A 22,684-nucleotide genomic window follows, 5' to 3' on the forward strand; every position below is an offset into this window, starting at 1 on the left:
AGTAGACAGTCGTGGCATACCGTCTAAGTAATAGGCTGCCTGACCTCCATTGCACTGTTTATAAAATGCTCCATCCTCGCTAAGCACAGAGCGTTTTTGTTTTTCCTTTTAAAATCTTATTCTTGCAGCAAAACTGTGTTCCAAGGACTTCAGCCACAAATGATGTCAGCCCTGTGTGGGTATTGCCACGCTGATTTTCCAAATCAGAGATCTGGCTGAAATGGGCTTCAGAGTTCATTTTTCACCCTTGCCAATGAGAATCATACCTACAGGGGGATAGCAAGACTGGCATGTGCATTTCTATTGCCCTCTAGTGGTAAGCAGCGCAGCTGGGATGTGTAATGTGCAATTGCAGATTAAGTTTCAATTCACATTTAGGATTTTATTTTGTTAATTAAAATGCTTATTGGGATTGGAGTGAGGTTTTGGGTGAGAAGCAATATCTTGAGCTAACTGGCAGAAAAGGCTGCTTGACAAGAGGGAGTGATTTCATCAGCACTTGATGGGAAACCGAAGTCCATGGTGTAGATTATTCCATCAAGTTGTCTGAGCCGGTTAGTAAAGATTTCTCATCTGTGAACATTTCCTCAGTGACTGGAAAGGAGCCGCCGGCTATTCTCAGCATTACAAACCCTGAAAACTGAAGAATGAAGGGGTCCTGAATTTGTTTGTGCAGTCAACACTAATGTATTGCTTACTGGCTTCCATGAACCTGCCTGAAATCAGATACAGGCTATTGCCTTTACCTGGAACAGAGGCACATGTGCCACTTTTTGCAGATTGTGGAAAACCTCATAACAGCATCATCCCTCTTCTGTCGTGCGTGCTTTGATCAGCAGTGAGATGGATGAAAAAAGGCATTAACATTGTCATCATTGGGCTTCTGAGTCAAAGCACATTATAATATATTGGGCAGATCCCCCATGTCTCAGAGGCATTTGTTTTAAGATGTCTGTAAATACATGCACCACAGAATCTGCTTTATGTTGGACCACTGTGTATAACTGCAATCTTAGTATCAGTGCTTGGCATCCTGTGACTTGTGGAGGAAGATTATTCATTTAAAGTTTCCTGCACCATAGAAACCTGAACTGAACAACTCTTCTTAATGCAACTTGCACAGTTGCTAGCCAAATGTGCACAATAGAATTGGGGTGGTGGGATAAATCTAGCATGAAACCAACTCCACACATACCTATTCAGTGACCTTCAGTTGTTCTTCCAGGGGAAGGGATTTGTGGACTGTAGCAAGTCAGAAAATGGGCTTTTTGCACCACAGCAAATTTCAATGAACACATACACAAACAGAGAGAGAGAGAGAGAGAGAGAGAGAGAGATGTAAAAAACAACAAATGGAACATTTTTATCCACAACTTAAAACTTTTCAGTTTTCAACTGAAAATATGGGAGAGGGGAGAGGGGGTGTTTGTTTTTTGGTTCTTCATTTTTTTGCTGAAATGTCAAGATTTTCCATGGAAAGCAAACATTTTCTTGCAGAATATTCTGTTCAGTGAAAACCTGTTTCTCCAGTGAAGCACAGTTACCCTGGGGAATTTTCATCCAGTCATAATATACCAGCAGGTTTGCCTGATCTGTTCAGGAGGGGGCAATAGTCGGCATACAAGTGAACAAACTGCCCCCTGGACTCCTGTTTTTCTGGGAGAATATTCCATCTCCAGATCCTTGAAAGCATCCAACAAATTTTAAAGAGTGTTATTTAATTCTGATTTTATTATAGTTCAATCATATTTCTACGTTGTGCAGCACCCTGCATTCTTCAGGGTATTTATGAAAGCAATTCATTCTGATTTTTACTATGCCTTATATTCTGGAATCATAAAGATCAGTGACTGAAAAGACGTATGAGGTCAAAATCGACTGCCTGTTTCTGCTGTATCATTCCCATTTGAGAATACTGCTATCAGTAAGGTCTTCCAAGGAATGATTTTAACATTTCAGCTCGGTTTTCCAGTGGTCATAGAGATTATTCTTTCTTTAACCTGTATTTATGTGTGTTTGCATTTTCTATACATTTCTTGGGCAAGGGACTGTGTCTTTCCATTATCTTTGTACAGCGTCAGACATGCTGCACCTCCATAAATAAGAATGTTCTTGAATACCTGGCATCTGCTTCTCCCTTCTGTCTTTTACAAAAGGTAGGACGTTTGCTTGATTCTGGAATAATCTATTCCGGTTTTCAGCAGAAGGTGGGGGAGAAAGAGCCGTAATCTGATTTAAGACCATTTCCTACATAGCCGGGAGAATGTTCTGTGTATCTTGCACTCTTCCAAATCCCCACATATATTTAACAACAGTGTCCTCTAGTGGAGTTAACCCTAAACTCTTAATCAGTACTAATAAATTAGCCTTGGACAGAGCCAAGCAGGGCTGGATCTAAACTGTGCGAAGACTGAAGCACTGAGATGCTGCTTCAAACCCTGATGCTTCCAGATAGGCAAAATACAGTCCTTCCTTCAATATGGTTATAGCACAGACATCTCTGTGCTGCATTCCTAATCACTCACTTGGAGATTCATTTGAGAAAGTGCTGGAATTGGCTTCTCTTCCCCCTGCAAAAATATGATTAAATAAGAGTGAGGTGAGCTTCGTGGTCTTCCAGAGTACACCAATCTCTCCAGCTTCAATTCAGCAACCAAATCTATTTAGCAAAGCACTTAACCAGGTGCCTAGAGTTACACATGTGTTTAAATCCCATTAAACTCAAATTAACCTAGCCTATGCACTTTGCTGACTAGGGTGCACATTGGGCAACTGCATATGCTTAATGCTTTGCTGAATTAAGACCTAAATTTGTGAAACTTGCTCTGAAATACAAACCAATCTCTACACCACAGCAATTTTAATTCCCCTATATTTTTCCAAGGGTAACTCAGTTTAATATTTTGCACTAACAGCATAGGAAACTTCACCAAAGACTTGGCTGGGTCTCTTGATTTCCCCTCTCTCTGATGCATCTTGCAACAAAATTGCAGATAAGGAGTCCAGGACATATGTTATCACAGGGCCATTTAATCATAGATGTTAAATAACTTTATTTGGAGAACTGGAAAAGCTGGGGAAGACAGTGTTTTCCTAAGATCACTCAGCAAACAGTGACATCCGGTGAGCCCTAAACACAAGTCCACACTGCCTCTTTAAATGGCCAGGTTTTGTTCAGAACACATTATGGCAATGTTAGGTATAAGCAGAGGCATAGCCAGACAGTTTTATGCTGTGGGAAGTGCACAGGACCATTGCAATGGCAATGGCTGGGCCAGCGGTGGCAGTAGCAGCAGGCTGGCAATGGGGATGGCTGCTATTTTTGTGCCCCTCCTAAGCTGGTAGCTGGGGCTGATACCCCGCTCATGCCCCATAGTTAGTTATGCAACCAGACATTACTATGATCTCATCATTGCAAGATAGCTTTAAATGGCTGATCAAAGAAAAGCTGCTCTGTTTCATTAGCTTCTCCAGTAGCCTGAATGTGCTATGATGAAAACCTATGGTGAGTCACTGAGGTATATATATATTGGGAGAAGGATCTGCCTCCCCACTATGGGGAGGGACACTGTCAGCATTCATCCTTGAGCCTGGCAAGCATCTGGGAAGTGGAAAATAAACCCCGTTCTCACTGTGTAATTCTTTCCTCAGTCAGCACTTAATGATGGGAGCTTCAGGCCAGATATAAGATCCTAAAATGAGGCCATTGACATCCTCCGATTATCATTATTAAAAATGCCAAGTGTAATCATAATAATAATTAGGTGCTTATTATTTAGTGCTGCCTAAGGAATAAGCAGAGAACCAGATTATTATATATGTGAGATATCACATAAGCCTTGGGTCCCAAAATCTGTTCATGGTCCATTGTAGCTCTCCTTAAATTACCAATGGGGACAGAACATGCAGATAGACTGCAAACTGCACTTTGTTCTGGTTCTGCAATTAAACAGAGTGCACTCCCGTGGCAGCATGGAGATTTTTCAAGACAACCATACATATGTCAGCCTATTGCATCCCACTCATGCATAGACAACAAACTTTCTGCCCTCTCCACTTAAGCCTTTCTTCAGATGCTAAGCACCCTCTTTGTCTAAAGATCCAACTGCAAACAATTATCAAATCAGACTGGTTCACCAACAGTCAGATGATGCCTTTGAGTATGGTTCAGTAAAAAACAATCGGTTCTGGGTTCTTTTCACAGATCTTTCATAGACTTGAGGCACCTTAGCAAATCACTTCACCTCTTTGAGTCTCAGTCACCATATATGTAAAATGGGCTGGGAAATGGCTCTTTTGTGAAATACTTTTGGGATCCTTATGTAAAACATGGCATATAAGTGTGGTAGAGACTATCACTGTATCCTGATTGATTAGTTGCTTTGTACATGTTCAGTATCTTATGCTTGATGTTCCCTTTGCAGTTCAGTGTGTGCAACACTTTCCCAAATTTATTGTGAAAAGAAATAATCACAGCCCTCCAGTGCACAGTATACAGCAGCAGTTTTTCTGGCATCACAACACTTGAGCAAAATCACAGCTTTTGCAACAGTTTAAATATAATCATTCATATCCAATAATCATTTACCCTCAGCATCTGTTTTATTGCTTCATAGAATATAGAGTAAGAGATTTTCTTTTAATTATCCCATCTTGTCTGAAAGGCAGATACAAAAGGAGACTCATGTTTTTATCAGTTTCTTGCCATTGTCTTGTCACACTCCAATAGTTTTCTGCTCAGTATCCCATGTCGGGATTGCAAGACTCAAGAATATAAGGTTTAATGCAAGACTATTCATAGATCATGCTTATTTAAAGGAGGTCCCTACCTGTCTCTTGTGCCTTTCATACACCCATGCTAATGACCAAAATTTTGTTTCCAGACAGAAGCTGTTTAGCAGCTTCCATGAAGGAAATTTGTGGTTTCAGTGCAGGTATGGAAGACTGATGAGACAGAGAATCCAGGATGTATCTATTATGGGGATAAAGGCTGCCCATGGATGGTAGTTTAGTGACTTCCACGAACATATAAAGACATGGGACTACATATTCATCTCTGAAATCGTGATGATGTTCGCCTTCAATCTCTACACAATATCCATTGCAAACATCTATTTTATAAAATGGCCTTTTGAAATTCACCTTCCTCAGATTTCACAAGAAGCTCATTATAAGACGCTCTGTAAGGGTTTCTCTGTACTTCACTGATTGTAAGAGGGGTGGGAGGGATACATGTATCCCAACTTTGAAGGGAGGGGCGTGTACATGTATTGTTGAGCCCTAATCCTCAAAATAGCAATGCTTGATGAAAGGATGAAAACCAATTAGTATGCTAGGTGCTCCACCCAGTGAGCTTCATATCATCAAACATTGGGTGGTGATGAGCAGATCTGCAAGTGCACCAGCAGCAAGCAAAGGAGCGCTGGCTCCTAGTGCAACACTTTCATCCAGTCACAGGGAAATCACTTGAAGCTGTGTGCGTAGCAAGGAGAAAGATGAGACCGGGTGAAATACCTGAAGCCTGAATAACTAGTACTTGTTTTATACTAACAGTTAGAAGTTAAAAAAAGATGTATGACTGCTTTCAAAATGTACTTTAAGTTGGATTTAAGTGTTATAAAGCTCTGAGACAGTGGTTGATGTTTGATTAGTTAAATAGTTTTTCACTGCTAGAGCCCTGCGTTCAGTCCCTGCTCTGAGCATTACACAAGTGGAATTTCATTAGGGTATTCATCATCTACATTACTAAAATATCTAGATCTAAATTAGTTAATGTATGACAGCATAATGAATACTAGTAATAATCATGCAAAATATGTCATCTAAAACAAATTGGGTATCTTTTTTTGATGAATTAAATGTTGGATAAGAATCTAATAAAAGATATTGGATTTACCCAAAGAACCTTGTCTGTCTATATCAACATAACAGACTTCTGATTTAGTAATTCATTAACTGTCAATCATTGCTATTAAAAAATCAAGGTAACACAGAAGTTATTGGCATATGTGATGCAGGAAGTCAGGCTAGGGGATCCTAACTGTCCCTTCTGGCCTTAAAAATAGATGAACCTACTGATTCACTGTGATCGCCAATGTGCTGAAGCCTGGAAAGGCAGGGTGGGTTGCAAGTAAATATAGAGGTGAAGAATGGAGTAGCAGTGACTGCCACTACAGATGAGCACTGAACTGCATGGGCAGAGTTGAGAGGGGGTCACGGAGGGAGAGGCAGGGCATTGAATGAAAGGTTCTTTGACAAAGGTCTGTATGGGGGAGCTTCTAGATCAGCCATCCACATTTTTTGCACCTCACAACTGACCAGCTAAGCTCACACCAAACACCTACTTTAATGCATTTTATTTGCACCTCCTTTGGGGGTTAAGATCATACAGCAAAATGAAATATTATTCTGTCAGACCCTGCAAGGTTGTGGCAGCAAAAAGGCATTTGGTTTCAATCCAAGCTGCTCACTGAGGCAGGGCTCTCTGCAGATCGCTTTGTGTCAGAGCCTGTCATTGCCAGTCTCATTTAGGCTCCTTGTCAGAGTCTCTAATGAGTTCTGTTGCAAAGGACAATGGTCTCTCTCTCTCTCAAACAGCTGACTTCTAGCCGAGGACTGATCTGAACCTAGAATAGGCTCTTGACAGGTTACAAAATAGACCATTTCTAAACAAACATTACTGGCTAGTGGAAAAATTACTCCTTGTTGACATCTCCTTGGATCAGACTTAGGTCTATTCCTCTTTATAGTGAAGATAAAATATCATAGACATTTTAAGTATATTTTACTTTTTTATTTCTACTACAGTGTGTCATCTTTTCTAGTGCAACATAAACTGGATGTAAAATTCACTAGCGCAATATAGAATTGAAAATAATAGTTTCAGGATTTTCAAAAAGGATGAGGCAATTACATGAATTAGCACCTCCAATTGCAGTGGTTAAGATAAAATCCATGGACCTGTGATTTATCTCATGCCAGGCTGGAACATGCCATGATGATCATCTCCTGTGATCTCGAGTATAACATGACACAGAATTTCACCCTCTGGTTCCTACATCAGGCCCATAACTTGTAGCTGAGCTGGAGCATCTCTTTAAAGTCAGTCTTGATTTAAAGAGTGCAAGTGATAGATTATCCACCATATCCACGAGTAAAATTTCCCAAAGTTAATTACCATCACTATGAACAAATTCACCCTTATGTCTAGGCTGACTTTGTCTAGCTTCAGCAACTAGCACTTGGATCTTGTTATATCTGTCAACCGCAGTAAGAATCTCTCTACTTTTGGAATTTGTCTCTACATATAGATACCTATAAATCTTGATTAACTCACCTCTTAACATGCTTTTGCATTAGGCAAATGAACTGTACTTATTTGGTCTCTCAGGATTTCAGTCCTCTTGATCAGTGCATAAACTTAGCTGGGATCAAGGAAATTTCTCCTCCAATAACATTATCTCAATTCACAGATATTTTGGAAACAGTATAATAAATAACTTCTGTTGAGCCTTTTTTATCCAAATGGACCTTAGACCCATTCAGCCCACTAGAGATGAGCGAACATGTTGTGACAAGCAGTTTATTGAATGAATTTGGTCTTTTTCATAAAATATTTGCAAATGGACTGGGTTTTCTCTCAGTTATTCTGAAGGCTTCAGAATATTTTAATGTTAAAAAAACCCCAACTGTTTTTTTGTTATGTCTGCTATGTGACTGCTTAATCTAGTATTTTTCTGTTCTTTTATTGCATGAACACAGAAGGTCCCTGGCTTTGATCTCCTGTGACGCTCTTGGACAACTCAAAATCATCTCTGCACAAACCATGGGAGATGTGGATACTTGATGCACAAATGAAAAATTAAAAACTCTCCTGGGAGCAACTGTGGTCACCCAGAGCACACCATGGAACATATAATGACTCAATGCCTGATCCACAAATATGAAGGAGGTATCACAGCAATATACTCTGCTGCTCCTGATGCAATTGTCTGGCTCAGCCACCTAAATATAAAATTATAGTTGCTGTTCTGTATCTTCATCAGCCATATGAATAAAGAAGAAGATTGCATGACTGAAACCGTCCTGAAGACAGATGCATGTAATTATGTTCCTGAGTCCCTGATGGTCCCAGAGAGAGGCTAGAAGAGACTTGTGGTGTTAGGAGGAGCTAGACTAGCATCGAAGAAAATATTTAGGATATTTTAAACATTTTCTTTGCCGGGCCACAAAAATTAGGTTTTCCCTGAGGTATCAGGGATGGAAAAAGTCTATGTTAATATTACGAGCTGAGATTTGAGCTGGTAATCTGCTGCAAAGCAGCAATAATTGAATTTTTTACAAAGTGATTTGGAAAATAAAGGATTAACATCCTAAACTCATTGAAGGTAATGGAAGTTTATGCTTCTTATGGCATTAAGGAATGTTTGCTGTTCATTTATTTACTAGGGAACAAAACATCACTGCATCTGTATTCACAAGAAGTGCACGCCCTCATTAAATTTTGACTGCTGCTTTTAACTGCAGTCAGTACATGATACAGCAAAGTTCTGTAATAATGCAAAGAATCCCTTATTCCATGCTATGCACAAAAGCAAAATAACTTCTTATTGTCCCCTTGCATGTGATCAACATCTGGCCTCCAGGATCTTGAAATAAAATACAATCTACATGTGAAAAGATGTGGGGACAACCTCCTCACTGTTTTACCCTGGCTCTCCCATTATTTTTGAAATAATGGAAAATGCGTCAGATTTTAGAGAACTGCATTTACTCTTTTACTGAACCAGTCTGGTTGTCCTTGAAGTATGAGACGAGATGCCATTTCCTGTCCTATAATAAAAAATCAGTACATAATGAAAATAGAAGTGCAAACATCTGTTTTCAGGTTAGGTCTTTCTGGAGAACTTAAATCCATAAGTAGAGGATCATAAGTAAGTAGACACAGAAGTGGTTAGCCCTTTTAGTCTGATAAAAGTATCATAAATAATAGGCAAAGAGTATTGGAAATTGCAGTAGAGATGGAGATATCTGCTGCAGGTTCGCTTTGAGGATCTCTGATTTGCCTTTTATGGAAAGAATTTGGCTTTCAGGTAGGAAGAATGCTATTCAACATAATGCACCATAGCCAGCTGATCTAACATAGCCTCCTGGGCTAAGTACAGACAATCAAAAAGCCTGAGGCTGAATCGATTCAGTCTTTGCAGGTCAGTCTAAGATGCAGAGATGAAACTGAGAAACAACTGGACACACATTCACTTTTGATTCAGGGAATGTAGCCACATACATTCAGCACATGCTGTGTGTTCCCTTCCTCTTCCTGCTGGCCCCAAGGTCTCTGGGATTTGCAGTACAGAATCACAACAGCAGGACTCTGCAGGGTTGCTTGTCACTTCCTCTTCCTGCTTTCAGGTGCCTCTGGGATTTGTAGTCCACAGTTGCAGTCAGCACTCAGTTTCAGTAAGTTTAGCAGGACAAGGCAGCTCTGTATTCAAGGGAAAGGGGGTTTAACACCCCTTCCTGACCCCACACCCCAGCTGGGGTTTGCCTGGGGGGCGGTCCCTGCCTCCCCCCCCCCCCTTCTCTGCTGGAGTAGACAGTACAGCCCAGCCCAGGGCTGGAAAGCATACTGGGTTGCTGGGGGACTCTGGTTTAACCTGAACCAGGAAGGTGTCTGGGACAGGAGTTCCATATACTGGTTTGACCCAAATCAATTAAGTCTGATACTACATTCAACCAGGTTTCATCTTAAACCACTTTCAGCCACTTTGAAACTCATTTATGTGCACTGAACTTCTATTCTGTTACAGGTTTAAACCAGTTTCTAATGACTTAAACTGGTTTATGTGTAACTTCTGTCCCTAGCCCTGAAGGGTATAATAATAGTTGAGGTGTCCCATCAGGAGTGTGTATCTCTTTGCTCTTCTCTAGCAAGCATTATAAGGACTTATCTGATACAGGGGTTTGTGAAAGCAAATTTCCATTTTTAGTTCCAAAGGTTATGCTGAGTTTTCTTTCTCTTTCTAGCTTTCCATTTTACCTGGAACAATTTGCAGAAAGCGGTGAACCTCCCCACTTCAGGAGGACCTATTAATGATGTCAGTTTGTTTTCACTGTGATCCTCCCCTGGTTGCAGAGAGCAGTGGGAAATGGGATGCTTGCAACTGAAATAAGATCATCATGCTTCTCAGCTGTTGAATTACCAAAATACTCAGAATCCAATAAAGCCAATGGAAAATGGCCTAGGCTGTGAAATTTTAACATGGGCTAATGCAAGGAGATTTTGTTCACTACATTTTCCCCTCACATCTGTAAATCAATGTGGTTTCATGACTGAAAGCAAAATGCAGGCTGATGCTGTAAGTATTTTGAATTTATGTTTTACCATATGATAGCAATTCATGTGTAACTTACCACTTGTCCCTTTGAATAGGTATTTTCTACAAATGATGAGTGATACCCTGTGTTATTACACTTGTGAAAAAAAGAACTTGTGGTATTCAGCACTAATGGCCCCAAATCTCTCATCTCTCAACGGTAATATTGAAAGGATGTGGACAGCTTCCACAGAACGCTGCATTATATTTTTTTTCATGAGCATAGCTCCATTATGTTTCTTGAAGCCTGTGATGGGCTTGATTATTCTGTCATTTCAATTTCAGTCCGGTGACTGCATCAAGAAGAGAACTTGACTCAGTTGATAATTAACTTCTGCTTTACACATTTGCTTCGGCAGAGGGAGCTTCAGTCTATAGCAAGCAGCTGAGTAGCTTTCCATTGACGTGCTTCCCCTAGCCTAGTCATCATTAGAGCACTTAATACCTTGTTCACTGCCACAGAGTTTTCCATAGAATATGTAACTTATATATTCATACTTGCACTTATATAGTGGTACAGAAATATATGCAATTGAGGAGCAGGTATTGTATTGTGCCAACAACATACCATGCCATCCCAAGCAGGATTCAGGATTAGGCCTGAAATGTGGCAGTCCTTTTTGATGGGGTTCTGAGCTAGTTTCAAGTGACAGTACCCAGTTTTGAGGTAGGTTCTCCCACTAGACTGTTGTTGGGGAAAGGCAGCTCTAAGCTAGTGCCCTGATCATGGGCTTGGTAGGATGGTTATTAACCCCCCACCCCAAAAACCAAAAAAAAACAAAACCCAAACAAAAACAGTATAACACTGAACAGCCTAAGGACTGCTCTGAATTATGCTCATTCTAGCAGTCCTTTGGGGACCAGTTTAGGATCAGACAGGGACTATGTGTTTCACCCCACTCTCCTCTGCCCAGGGAGACTTAATAGACTTAATAGACTTCTGCCCTCCCCTGTTCGACTCTGCCTGCAAAGGTACCTTTACTGGAAGAGATGGGTTGGCCATTCTGAAGGGTGTGCACAATGACTGACCTCTGAAGAGTTGGGGGCATTAGAGAGTCTTTCTGGATATATACTTGCATAATCCTACTATATGGTTGTTTCCCAGAATGTCATGTGAATCGTTCCCCTCACTCTGGAGACTGACTTCTACATGTTACTAGCGCAGCAAACAAGCTATGGTAAGAGATTTTGGTGCCTCATTCTGCATTGTCTCCTGCCTATTTAACCCAGCACTGAACTTGGCCTATAGAGTTTTGAAAATGGGTTTTTTGTTTCATGCAAAGAGAATGAAGCATCATGATGCCTCCGCTACATCCTCTCTTGAAATCAAAGGGCTCTTCAGGTTCTTAGGACCAATGAAAATCAACTCAGTTGTTTAATTGCTGATTTGGGTGCATTATTTTGGGTACTCAAGTGTGCAAGCATTGACCTAAGTATATTTGTGGTTGTTAATACATCAGTAACTAGTTAATATTTGTGATGCAGTGGTTAAGCAAAGTGAGTATGATGACATTCATTGTAGAGGATAAAACTGAAGTTCATTGACTTAACCAAGGCTATGTGGTGAATCACTGGCAGAGTCAGACATGGCAGTCAGATGTCTTGATTCTTAGATCTGTGCCCTAATCCCTAGAAACAGTATTTTGTTGATCGTACTGGTCCAATGGGCCGGGTTCCATGGGAAATAATTCTATAAAAAAGTCGCTTAATTATTAAACAACCTCCTGGCTACAGTTGGCCTCAGATAATCCCTTCTATTCCCACACAATCAAATGGTTTGACATTATATATAAAGAGTGATGTTAATCTCAGATCCATCTAAAGAACATCTTAATCTTTAGGTGGAGGGGTAGGGAGGGTGTTAAAAGAGCTATCTGCCATCACTACATGTATTTGAATTTTACTCAAGGTAATTTAAACAAATCACAAGGTACAAGCAACTAGCACTTACATGGTCTGATTCATAATCTTATGGAGATGAATAAGACGTTTTCCACTGGTTTCAATGGAGCAGGGCCCAAATACATTATGTCTGTGCATTTCATGAGCAGATGTTAGCATGTGCTTTAAAAAAATGTTACTGTCAATGAATCCACCTTAAAGATGATTTTATTCACATAATTTAATACAGATGCTCAACAATGAATTGGTAGAATATGATGATATGGTGCTGCAAGCATTCAAAATAAATTGGTGTCTGTTGGTGTAGAAAACCTTGCAGCATAGTTAAAGCCTATTGCTTTGAGGAAGGAAATCTAAACCTTATTCCCAGGATTGCCACAAGTTTGTGCAAGTCACTTAATCATCTCTTCTCCTTCTCTTCCATGGTTCTGAAATGGAGAAAATAATTTTCCCCTAGCCAGTCAGGCACACTGTAAGCCTTTCTTCATGGATGGTTGTGCACATCTTTTGGACCACTGGATGGAAGGTACCATCACACAGTGAATTACCATCTGACTCTTTCCTACATGTACACATTTATGTGCCATGTACAGATCTGGTACTCATACCTATCTTTTTACAAAACATATTTTCGCTCCATCAACCCTATTCCCTTTCCATGCGCATTCCTAGTCCTTGCTCCCAAGAATATCTCCATCAAAAGGATGGTGTCTCCAGAGAGTTTATTTCCCTGGCTGGCTGGGGAAGCTGCGTCATACTGTTAGCGTTTTATATATTTACACCAACAAGGGGGCTGTGGACTCGGTCGTTTATGTGAGGTTCTGCGCCACAGGGGGTATTTAACTTTCTGCCCTGGTTGCTGTAATTCTCTCTCCAGTGGATATACAGTTCAGATCAGGTTCCTATTGCTGTGATGACAGGCATTCAGCAGGCACTGTAATTGCAGAGTTAAAACAGCTCATTTTCTTACTGGCAAGCTGTAGTTAAAGAGGTGCTAGGAGGCAGCCTGGCTGTCTGCAGAGAAACTGATCAAAGCACTGAAAGGCATCTGGCTTGTCTCTGTTTTCTTTCACCACCCCCCTCGCTGAAAAAAAAAAGAAAGAAAGAAAAAGGGGGAGAAAAAAATGAAAAAAGAAAAACAAATGGTTTAAAAAGTAATTTAAGAAAACGAATACCCATCCCTGTCCTGAGGCTAAAACTCAGCAACTTATTAGATATATTAAACCTATTTGATTTTTTTACACTTCATTTTTTTTTTAATTTGATGAGAAAATTGGGGCTAGTGGATGCTCACATATGTCTATATCTATTAACTTTAACTTGCAAGATTTTGGAATTATTGAATAGCATTTTTTTTTTATTTTACAATTTCCTACAGGGTTGATATTTTCTTCATCTCTCCACCAACTTCAGCCTTTCGTACCAAACCCAGCCTTTCCTCTGACTGTGCTGCACCCTGCCCTGAAATGCAGTGGGCAATAGGATGCTGTCTCCTGAATTCCCTGAAAAAAAGAAAACTAAAAACCCCTCTCTCATTTCTCCTGGCTCATCCAATCTTCTTCTAGAAATGTAAGCAAACCCACAGAAAATGGAGGAGAAGGGGATTTAATGAACTACTGAAATGCTCATAAGAAGGACAGAAGAAGGGAAAGACTGAAAGCAAGGGGGGTGATATCCCGAGAGCAATAGCATCTGCAAAACCCCACAAAACCAAGGAAAGACTCCCACTGATGTGAAGGACTTTGTGTCGTTTCCCAAAGCAAGACATGAATCTTCAGGAAAGGGTTACAAAAAAGTAACAGTCAGTTGGGAGAATAAAGCACATTCCAATAAAATGGGCTTTCTAAGAGAAAAGGCAGCAGAAAATCATCAGAGTGGTAAGTATCAGTGGCAGATAGACACTGGATGTCCCATATGAGCTTTAGCACGTTCCTCCCCATATTATCCATGTTTAAAAGGTTTAAAAAAGGTTTTAAAAAAGAGGGGCAATGTTCCATTTTATGCAATTTGACAAAAACCTCAAAGCAAGCACAGTAGGAAAGTAATCAGAAGCTCAGTGACGGCATACTTTCGCTCTCTGTCTCTCTCTCTCTTATTCTCTGTCCCCTGTCACTTCATTTTTTTTCACCCACTATCTCCTGCCTGTGGCACCATCGTCTTCCCACAGACAAAAGAGAAACCCGGCGTCTTTGAAGGAAGCAAACAAAGTTACTAAGTCCAAGTGGAGCCTAGACAGGCTGTGTTGCAAATTAAGTTGAAAGAGGCCCGGTTACTACACCATTATTTGATTTCCCCTCCTCTAATCCCTTGCTTGTAATTAGCATAATTTATTAACATATTAGAGCCATGCATGTGAACTCTCTTTATAGCTGCTGAGCGCTCCCTGAGGCTGCCTAGTGAAAGCCTTTCCCCACTGTTTAATAATATGCTACATAAGGGAAACTGGCTTCTGATATCATTTAAATTATGACTTTCCTTTCTGCCTCTGAACACTCATTTCCTTTAAATGAGGTTAATTTCCTTAAAGAATGAAAATCCTCCAATTTCAGTTTTCCATTCATTAGGCCTCTCAATTCTACATGACAAAGTCACACAGCAGAGATAAAAAAGGAAAAAAAAACTTTGAACTTCAAACACAACCCCCCTGGGAAGAGGTTTGCTGTGATCCCAGCTACCCTTGTCCTATAGGGCACAAAGAATGACCATTCATAGACTCTCAGAAGACAGAGATGGAAAAACCATATTGCATCTCAATTAGACTATGTCAGTCCATATAAGATTGTCCTCTGCAACATATTGACTAGTAGCCTGATGTTATTTTAAATATTATAAGGAAAAAAGGCTCATTGGTGGACCACTCTATGATCTAATGAATCTATAGCCAAAGAAAGACGTTTCTTTTCTGTATTCAGTCCATTTTTTACTTGTGTCAACAATGTTTCATTATTTAGTCCTCCTTATCCTCGCTTGTAAATAGTTCCCTCTCATTTCTTGCTGCTAACACTTTACTAATTCTTATATTTAGATTTCAAGTTCTTCCTTAGTCATTGCTTGGCCAAGTTAAACATACTTAGCTCTTTTAATCTTTCCTCATAAATCAGTCCCTCCAGCTCTTAATCATTTTTGTTGTTCTTCCACCAATTTGTCTACATCTTTCTGGTTGTGTGATACCCCAAACTGAGCAAAGTTTCTAGATGTGGTCTGAAATGTTTGTTTAACATGGAAATGATCTTCAAGCTCCTCTGAAGGCTGGGTAGAAATGAAAATAATTTCCTTCTTGAAGAATGGTTGGAGATTGACTATCCTATAAAATATGGCAATTAGGGCTGAGCAAAACAGCACCGTTTCCTTTCAACTTCTGTTTTGCCATTTCAACAGGACAGTGTTTTGTTTTGAGTTTTGTTTTGTTTCAAAACCACTGCTCTGTTTCATTTCATCAAAACTGTTTCGCTGTTTCGACATTTCGCCCATAAGCTATAATGAGGAAGCATGAAACTGCCTATAATTTTGTAATTTTATGGCAGATTTGGATTCAAACAGCAGGCATGGTAGACCCTTCTGAGGGAATGAAGCCTGCCAAGCTTCAAGGAGATAGGTATAGGGCTTTCTGGGAAACTGCACCTCAAAATCTTGAAAGTAAAACTCATGTCACTTGTAAGTGTGATGGCACAGGGGATTAAAAACAGCAGGCATGGTGGCCCCTGATGAGGCCACAAAGCCTGCCAAGTTTCAAGGAGATAGGTACAGGGGTTTCTGGGAAACTTCACTTCAAGCTGCTGACAAGCAAACTCGTGTCACGTGTGTGTTAAGGCACAGCAGGGTGAAAGCTGCAGGGATGGTAGCCCCTGCTGAGGCTATGAAGCCTGCCAGCTTTCAAGGAGATAGGTGCAGGGGTTTCTGGGAATCTGCACCTCAAGCTGCTGACAAGCAAAACTTGTGACATGTGTGACTGCGTATGTGTGTTAAGGCGTACCCTCACTGGCTCTGGGGCCTCTACACGACACGGTAGTGTGCCCCAGTGAGGTCTCCTCCCCCCTTACAGCCTCAGTTCGGTCCACCACTTTAAATGACAATAGGTAATAATGTAGTAAATAGCACAGTAGCACCAGCAGCATCACAAGCAGCGAAACAAATTACAGTCAATATCAGAGCAGTCCTTCCCCCGCCTCCCCCTCCCTGTCCTTACTTTCTGTTTCCCTGCAAGCAATCCCAGCTTCAGCTTTGAAATGTTTCAAAACTTTTGAAACATTTCTACTGCCTTTGTTTTGTTTCAAGGCTGTTTCGCAGCCCTTCGTTTCGTTTAGATTTGGCTGTTTCGAGCTCAAAACGAGTCAAAACAGCATTGAAACGAAATAGCCGACAAAATTTTGCACAGTCCTAATGGCAATATGGTGACTAAGGAGTAGGTAAACTCCCTAATTTGAGACTACAGAGGCTAGAGCAAGGCTGTCACACACAAGGCAAGATCTAGGTTTAATTCACTGCTCTTCTACGGACTTGGAACTCAAGGCCCAGACCTTCAGGTGTATTTAGGTCCCTGGGTCCTACTCATTTCAATTGCGCCCAGTTACTAATATCTGAGCCTCAGTCTTAATTCTGTAAAATGGGGTTCATGGCACTACTCTGCTGCACAGGAATGATGTAATAGTACTCCACTAATGAATAGTACTTACTGCTATCATGGTAGCAAGGGCACATGAGTCTTCAATAGTATTTTTAGTGGCGGGGTGGTTTATTTGTGCTATAGAAGTAGGATCATTGATGGTGATAAAAGTGTAGATATTTACTGTGTTAGCAAAATTAATCTTCAACTTTGTTAAAAAAATATTTCCTTGCAGTTAAACACATTATAAATTCATGATTATGCGGGGAAAAAGGAACTGGAAAAAAATCTATGGGTGAATTTTGTATTATTGGTTCTACTGGTTATCTCAAACTGATATGGCTTACAAATATTAGCCATACAGTGGGGTGTGGGTAGGATTTCACAGAGGATTGTATTATATAGGGTTCTGGATACTGTTTTGCTGAAATTATGGCTGGTGATTTACTTCAGGTCTTATTTTATGTGACCAAGTTCCTGTATCCACCTGTAAAAGAATCAAGAGACACTAAATTCTAGAATAACTGTTCACATTTGCATAGTTCTTTCAAGGGCTCCTTATGACTAAAAAAAGGAAATAAATATTTCTTTTTTCAACGATGGGGAAAGTGAGGCACAATTAAATTAACTTGCCCAAAGGTCACATCACAAATCAGGGGTTGAGCCAGCGAACAAAAAAATAGAGATCTCTTGACTACAGCTGGCCAGGATTTTATTTTTCATTCCCAAATACCAATATCTTGAAACGAAAACTGTTGTGGTTTCAACAGGAAATGTTTCTTAGGTCATAGCTAGGGCACTTTCATGGGGTATGAGAGACTCAGGTTCACAATCCTAATCTACCTGATTCAGAGCATGGCCTTGAACCTGGTTCTCCCGCATTCCATGCGAATCCCCGGGTTATTGCCTATTCTGCAGGGTTGCTTTCTCATTCTAGTGCAGAATGGAAAAACTAATTCCCCCTTACCTTTTCCTTGGCCTCCCAATTCTTGACTGAACTAGTACACTATGCTTCCCTGTTCCTTGCCTGAAACCTGATTTACTGTACCATTTGCCTGGGTTTTTCCCCCCTCCATAACAGCACTGCTATTCAACATACTGAACCACACAAAAAGGTTGGAAGTGTATTTATGTGTTCTGAAAGGTACTTTGCAAGATATCACAGCACTCATCTTTCTCACTGTTCAGCCTCCTGGCCTATTTAGAAAACAAAGTCTTTGGAAAGCAACAACAAAGAATAATTAAAAACCTGTAATCTGCCTCAGGTAATGACATGACTGAAGCATAACATTTTGTCTGGCGGGTCACATGGCAGCTTTATGAGACAGCTTTAAAGCTAATTCGGAAAGGACCTTTGATATTTCACCTTTTGTTGTTGTTAACAGTCGCTGGTTTCTGACTCTTCGGAGGAAAACCCATGGGATATTCCCTACAGCGTTAACAAATCCCACACGAAACATTCTGCACCATTACATGGTTTAACAGTCTCAGGATACTGCCAGATAGAGACATGCAGATTTTCAAAGCCATCCAAATAATTTAAATCCCTAATATCCATTAATGCAGAGTAATCATTCGAATCACTTAGCCAGTTTTGGGAACATAAACCACAGTGCTTCTTTTCCTAGAGAATGGTATGAACTAGACGTGGTGATGAGTTTCATCTTTCAAATTGGGTAGCTGCTGCTGAAGAAGACTGTTAGACTGCTGTTTTAGCATGGCTGTCTAGAGTCCTTTTTTGTTTTTTTGAATTGATCACTGGAAACTCCAGGGTCAAAAACCCCCTGTTCAGCTACATAGTACTAAGTAGAGCATACAATATGGACAAACAGTGAGCATCTCTTTCCATAAAACACAAAATAGTCATTCAAACTGAAAACAAACAGTCCTTGAGGACTGGAAAAATCTACTTTACTTTTTGTGACAAACCAGAAAAATTGTGAGCATGTCAAAGGCTTAAATATTCTTGAGAAACATTCCTTCAGCCAATGTAGCCCATTTTTAAAAATCATAAATAAACAGTAGACCTGGATTTTTACAAGTGGGATCATTACCGAAAATTGCTTGAATACCCTGAAAAACCCCAACATATAATTCATTGGAGTTAAAATAATCGTTTTAACTATGTGTTTGACTACTTGCTATTTTTTGTTTGTGGCCTGTAGCTGGTCATCTACAATGTATGGTGCTTTTCCATTTCTCCCTCAAAGGAAAGACGATCTCATGATGGTCACAAGTTTGGCAGAGATGTACTTGTAGGGGCATTCTCAAGATTTTTGCTCTCCAAAATATATTGCAGAGTCATAAGAATGCTTCAAATGCTTGGAGTAAATGAACAAGATGGATTTTTAAATCTAATTGAAAAAATGTGGATTGTATTTGAATGGCTATTAGTGAAAATTTTTGAATAATTCCTTTATTTCTACTTGGGTGGGAATCTTGTTGAGGGAAACTTTGAGGGATTTTCGGACCCAAGGGGGTTGAATACACTCTCTTAACCAAACCGCTCACCCTTTGTAACTTGTCTGTCGCTGGCTCTTGAGTCAGATCAGTAGTGCCTAAAAGTTGTTCTCATCATGGCTTTGTGAAGTGAGTTAATGAGTCTCAGAAAGAGACATTTATCTCTTGTGGGAATCAGTGGAAATATTTATCTCCATGCCAGAAAACCATCAGTGCAAGTAGAAGTTCTGGAGCTGGCCTCGGCTGAAATTTTGGCCATTTTACCACATTTGAGACAAAATGGCAGGTGAGGTTTGCAGTGCAGCTGCTGCTCATGCCTTTAAAGAGGCCATCCTTTTGTACTGTAATGCAAATACATGACAACGCTCTTGTCTATGCATATGCCATCCTGGAAAAACACTCCTCCTTAGCTTTTGGGGAAAAAAGGCCTTTAAATGAACAGGTAATTTTTTCCCCTTCTTTTTATTTGTGAACCCTGCCAGACTCCCAGAGGCTATTTCCCATAAAAGAGAGAGGTGCAGACAGACGTTGAAATCCTTTATATTAACTTTGTCACATACATTTATCAGAGAAGGGCCCAAGACTTTTGATTAAACCGGCAACATATTTAGAGAAGGAATATGGATTTTTCTCCATGTGGAAATCATTTGGTCTGGTTTCTAAATCCCAGTACTGTATCTCCTGGGATAGCTCAGACTTGAGGTGGGCTCAAACTACAGTATTCTGATTTGATCCCTCCCCTAAACACCAGAATTTGGAGATACCTGGCTCTGCCGTATCCCTGTAACCCATTAAGAAAAATAGCAGCTTGTCTGGGTACGCAGGTAAGGATCATCAGCCTCACTCCATACATAGGGGATGATGGAGGCCTGAACAATGCTCCAAAATGTCAGAAATCCCAGTGAGCTCAGTCTATGGGGCTTGTATTTTCATGTCCAGAAATCACAACATTTTCTAGCCTGACTGCACATTCTCATGCACAAAAGACCATGTTGCATGGAAAAAAAGTTACTTGCTGGTATGTTTTATACAGGGTAAAAATTAGTCTCCAATAATTATTTTTTAGAAATTATTGGACAAAATATCTTCAAACTTGCTTGTTTAATCTATTTGTTATATTCCTGACACCAACTTTCTTCAGGGTGTGTTTCTAGGTGATTTGCTTAACACTTTATAAATGATTTACAACACTGTCTCTCTGCCCCGTTTGAGCTCTGCCATGGCAATAAAATATATAAAAGAGAGGGAAGAAATCAAATACTCATGAAAACCAAATGGATTTAAAGAGAAAATGTTGTCAAGGTAGCAGTAAAAATAAAATTTCAGGTTTCCATGCATTGCAGGTTTAATCTCCCCAGAGCATCTATATCAAAATTATTTGGTACTTAAGTCAAAAGATGCTTCTATCAGCCAACAATGGAATGAGAGAAATCAAGTTTGTAAGCAATTTTGGATGAAGACTCTTCTTCAGTTCTGTATTTGTTCACTGCCTAGCATAAAGGAGTCTTGGTCTGTGACTAAGGCTGATTAGGGAAAAAATCATCATCATCATCATGTGACTTTTTGCCTTCTACAGCATCCCTGCCACAAAGACACTGAAGGTGACAATCTGTTTCATGATATGCAAGTAAGAATGACGACATACCAAGCAATGAAGACATCAACTGAACCCTCCCACTCCATGATTTCCACCCCCAAAGGCAATAGTTAAAATGACTACACCTGCTTTCTCAGCACAGCCCAAGATAAGGGTGAAGAAATAAGCTATGGTTTGGTTTTTACAGTTCTGGTAACACTCAGATACCAAAGGTCTAGGTGCATTTTAAATTCTTAAGGAAGGATAAATGACAATCCAGGTTCCCACACCTGCACTGGCAATTACACTGGACAGGGATGTAGCTTGAATGGTAATTATATGGTAATTACACTGGACAGGGATGTAGCTTGAATCAGTGCCTGGGTCAAATATAAACAGATGCCATTTCAAATATGATATTGATGCCATTAAGAGAATATATCAATTCTCTTATATATTTATACATACATGCACATGCGCACGCATGCACACACAGACACACACCCATCATGGAATTTTCTGATCACAATTGACTTTGAAATTGAAGTAAACCTTTATTCATGCTTTCCAGCATTCCCTCCTCTACCTTCACCTCATCTGATAATCATGCAAAGGACTGAAAATATGGAGAAAAGCACTCGTTCTTGGGGAAAAGGGTGCCTGTGTCTATTGAGCGTGATGGAAAAGAGAGAGCTGATATACAATGGCCCAGAACTCCACCACAAGTATATCACATTCAATTCTACCTTCAATAAACCTACTGAAAATGCTGTTTGCGAAGGTATAATGCCTTCTTTTCAGCAAAAATAATCATCCATTACGCACTGAATTGTGTTTTGCTAACCAACGTCACACTGGCTACTAGTACCGTATTTACTTGATTCTAAGACAATGCTGCATTTAAGATGCCCCTCCCAATACAGCCTATATATGGACAATTTATACATTTGGTATAATTGTCAAGGTATTCTAATTCTTGCAGGGTTGTTTTAAATCCATTGCCCCTCCTCCTTAACACACACTGCTACACAGCAGGGAAAGCAATGCTTGGGGAGGTCAGGTGGCTGGGGGGTCATGTGGCTGGGGAGGTCAGGTGGCCCTATGCCCCCCCCCCACTTCTTCCCCCCTTAAGCCTTCTTGCCTCCCTACCCCCAGCTCCCCACAATCTCTGCCCCATTCCCCCCACCCACACCCCACAGTCTCTGTCTCTTCCCCCTCCCTCCTATACTTACTGTCAGATGCTGCTTGGGCTCTGTTTCTCCCCAGAACACATATGGAAACTCAGCTTTTACCAGACCATGCAACAGCAGCAGCACTGCTGATCCGCCTGGCATGGGGCTAGAGTTTCCCTGTACTCAGTACCTGGGAGCGAATCCAGCCAGAGACCGAGCTGAGCTGCGCCTGACAGTAAGGGGAGGGGAGGTGGAAAGGGATGGACAGAAGCTGCAGAGAGCATGTGGAGAGTGGATCAGGAAGTTGCTGTGGGTCTGACTCTGGCTTATTGGGGAAAAAAATAACCTTATCTTATATTTGATTAACTATTGTGGATTGTGATAGTGCTCAGAGTGAGCTAGGTATTTTTTAAACACACAGCCCGTTCTGCACAGAGCTCACAAAGCACCTAGATCTCCAAGTCTCTCATCTTCACTTATATGCTAGATGCTGCCCAGCTGGAAAACAGCCCTCTCCGGCACTCCGCATAGGAGGTTGGAAAAAGGGTTGTCTGGTGCATGTTGAATACAAGCACACACAAATTAGCAACATACC

At 40.5% G+C, this 22,684-nt stretch overlaps 1 long non-coding RNA gene across 1 annotated transcript; it reads right to left on the reverse strand.

The window, feature by feature from the left end:
• Positions 1-1,711: 1,711 nt before the first annotated feature.
• On the reverse strand, positions 1,712-22,280 carry LOC109280882 (uncharacterized). The gene is made up of 2 exons (XR_002087340.2): positions 22,150-22,280; positions 1,712-2,570 (listed from the first exon to the last, which is right to left on the reverse strand). It is a non-coding gene; the product is annotated as an uncharacterized LOC109280882 (long non-coding RNA).
• Positions 22,281-22,684: the final 404 nt, after the last annotated feature.

This window comes from Alligator mississippiensis, chromosome 9 (assembly GCF_030867095.1).
Source record: "Alligator mississippiensis isolate rAllMis1 chromosome 9, rAllMis1, whole genome shotgun sequence".
Taxonomy (NCBI): domain Eukaryota; kingdom Metazoa; phylum Chordata; order Crocodylia; family Alligatoridae; genus Alligator; species Alligator mississippiensis.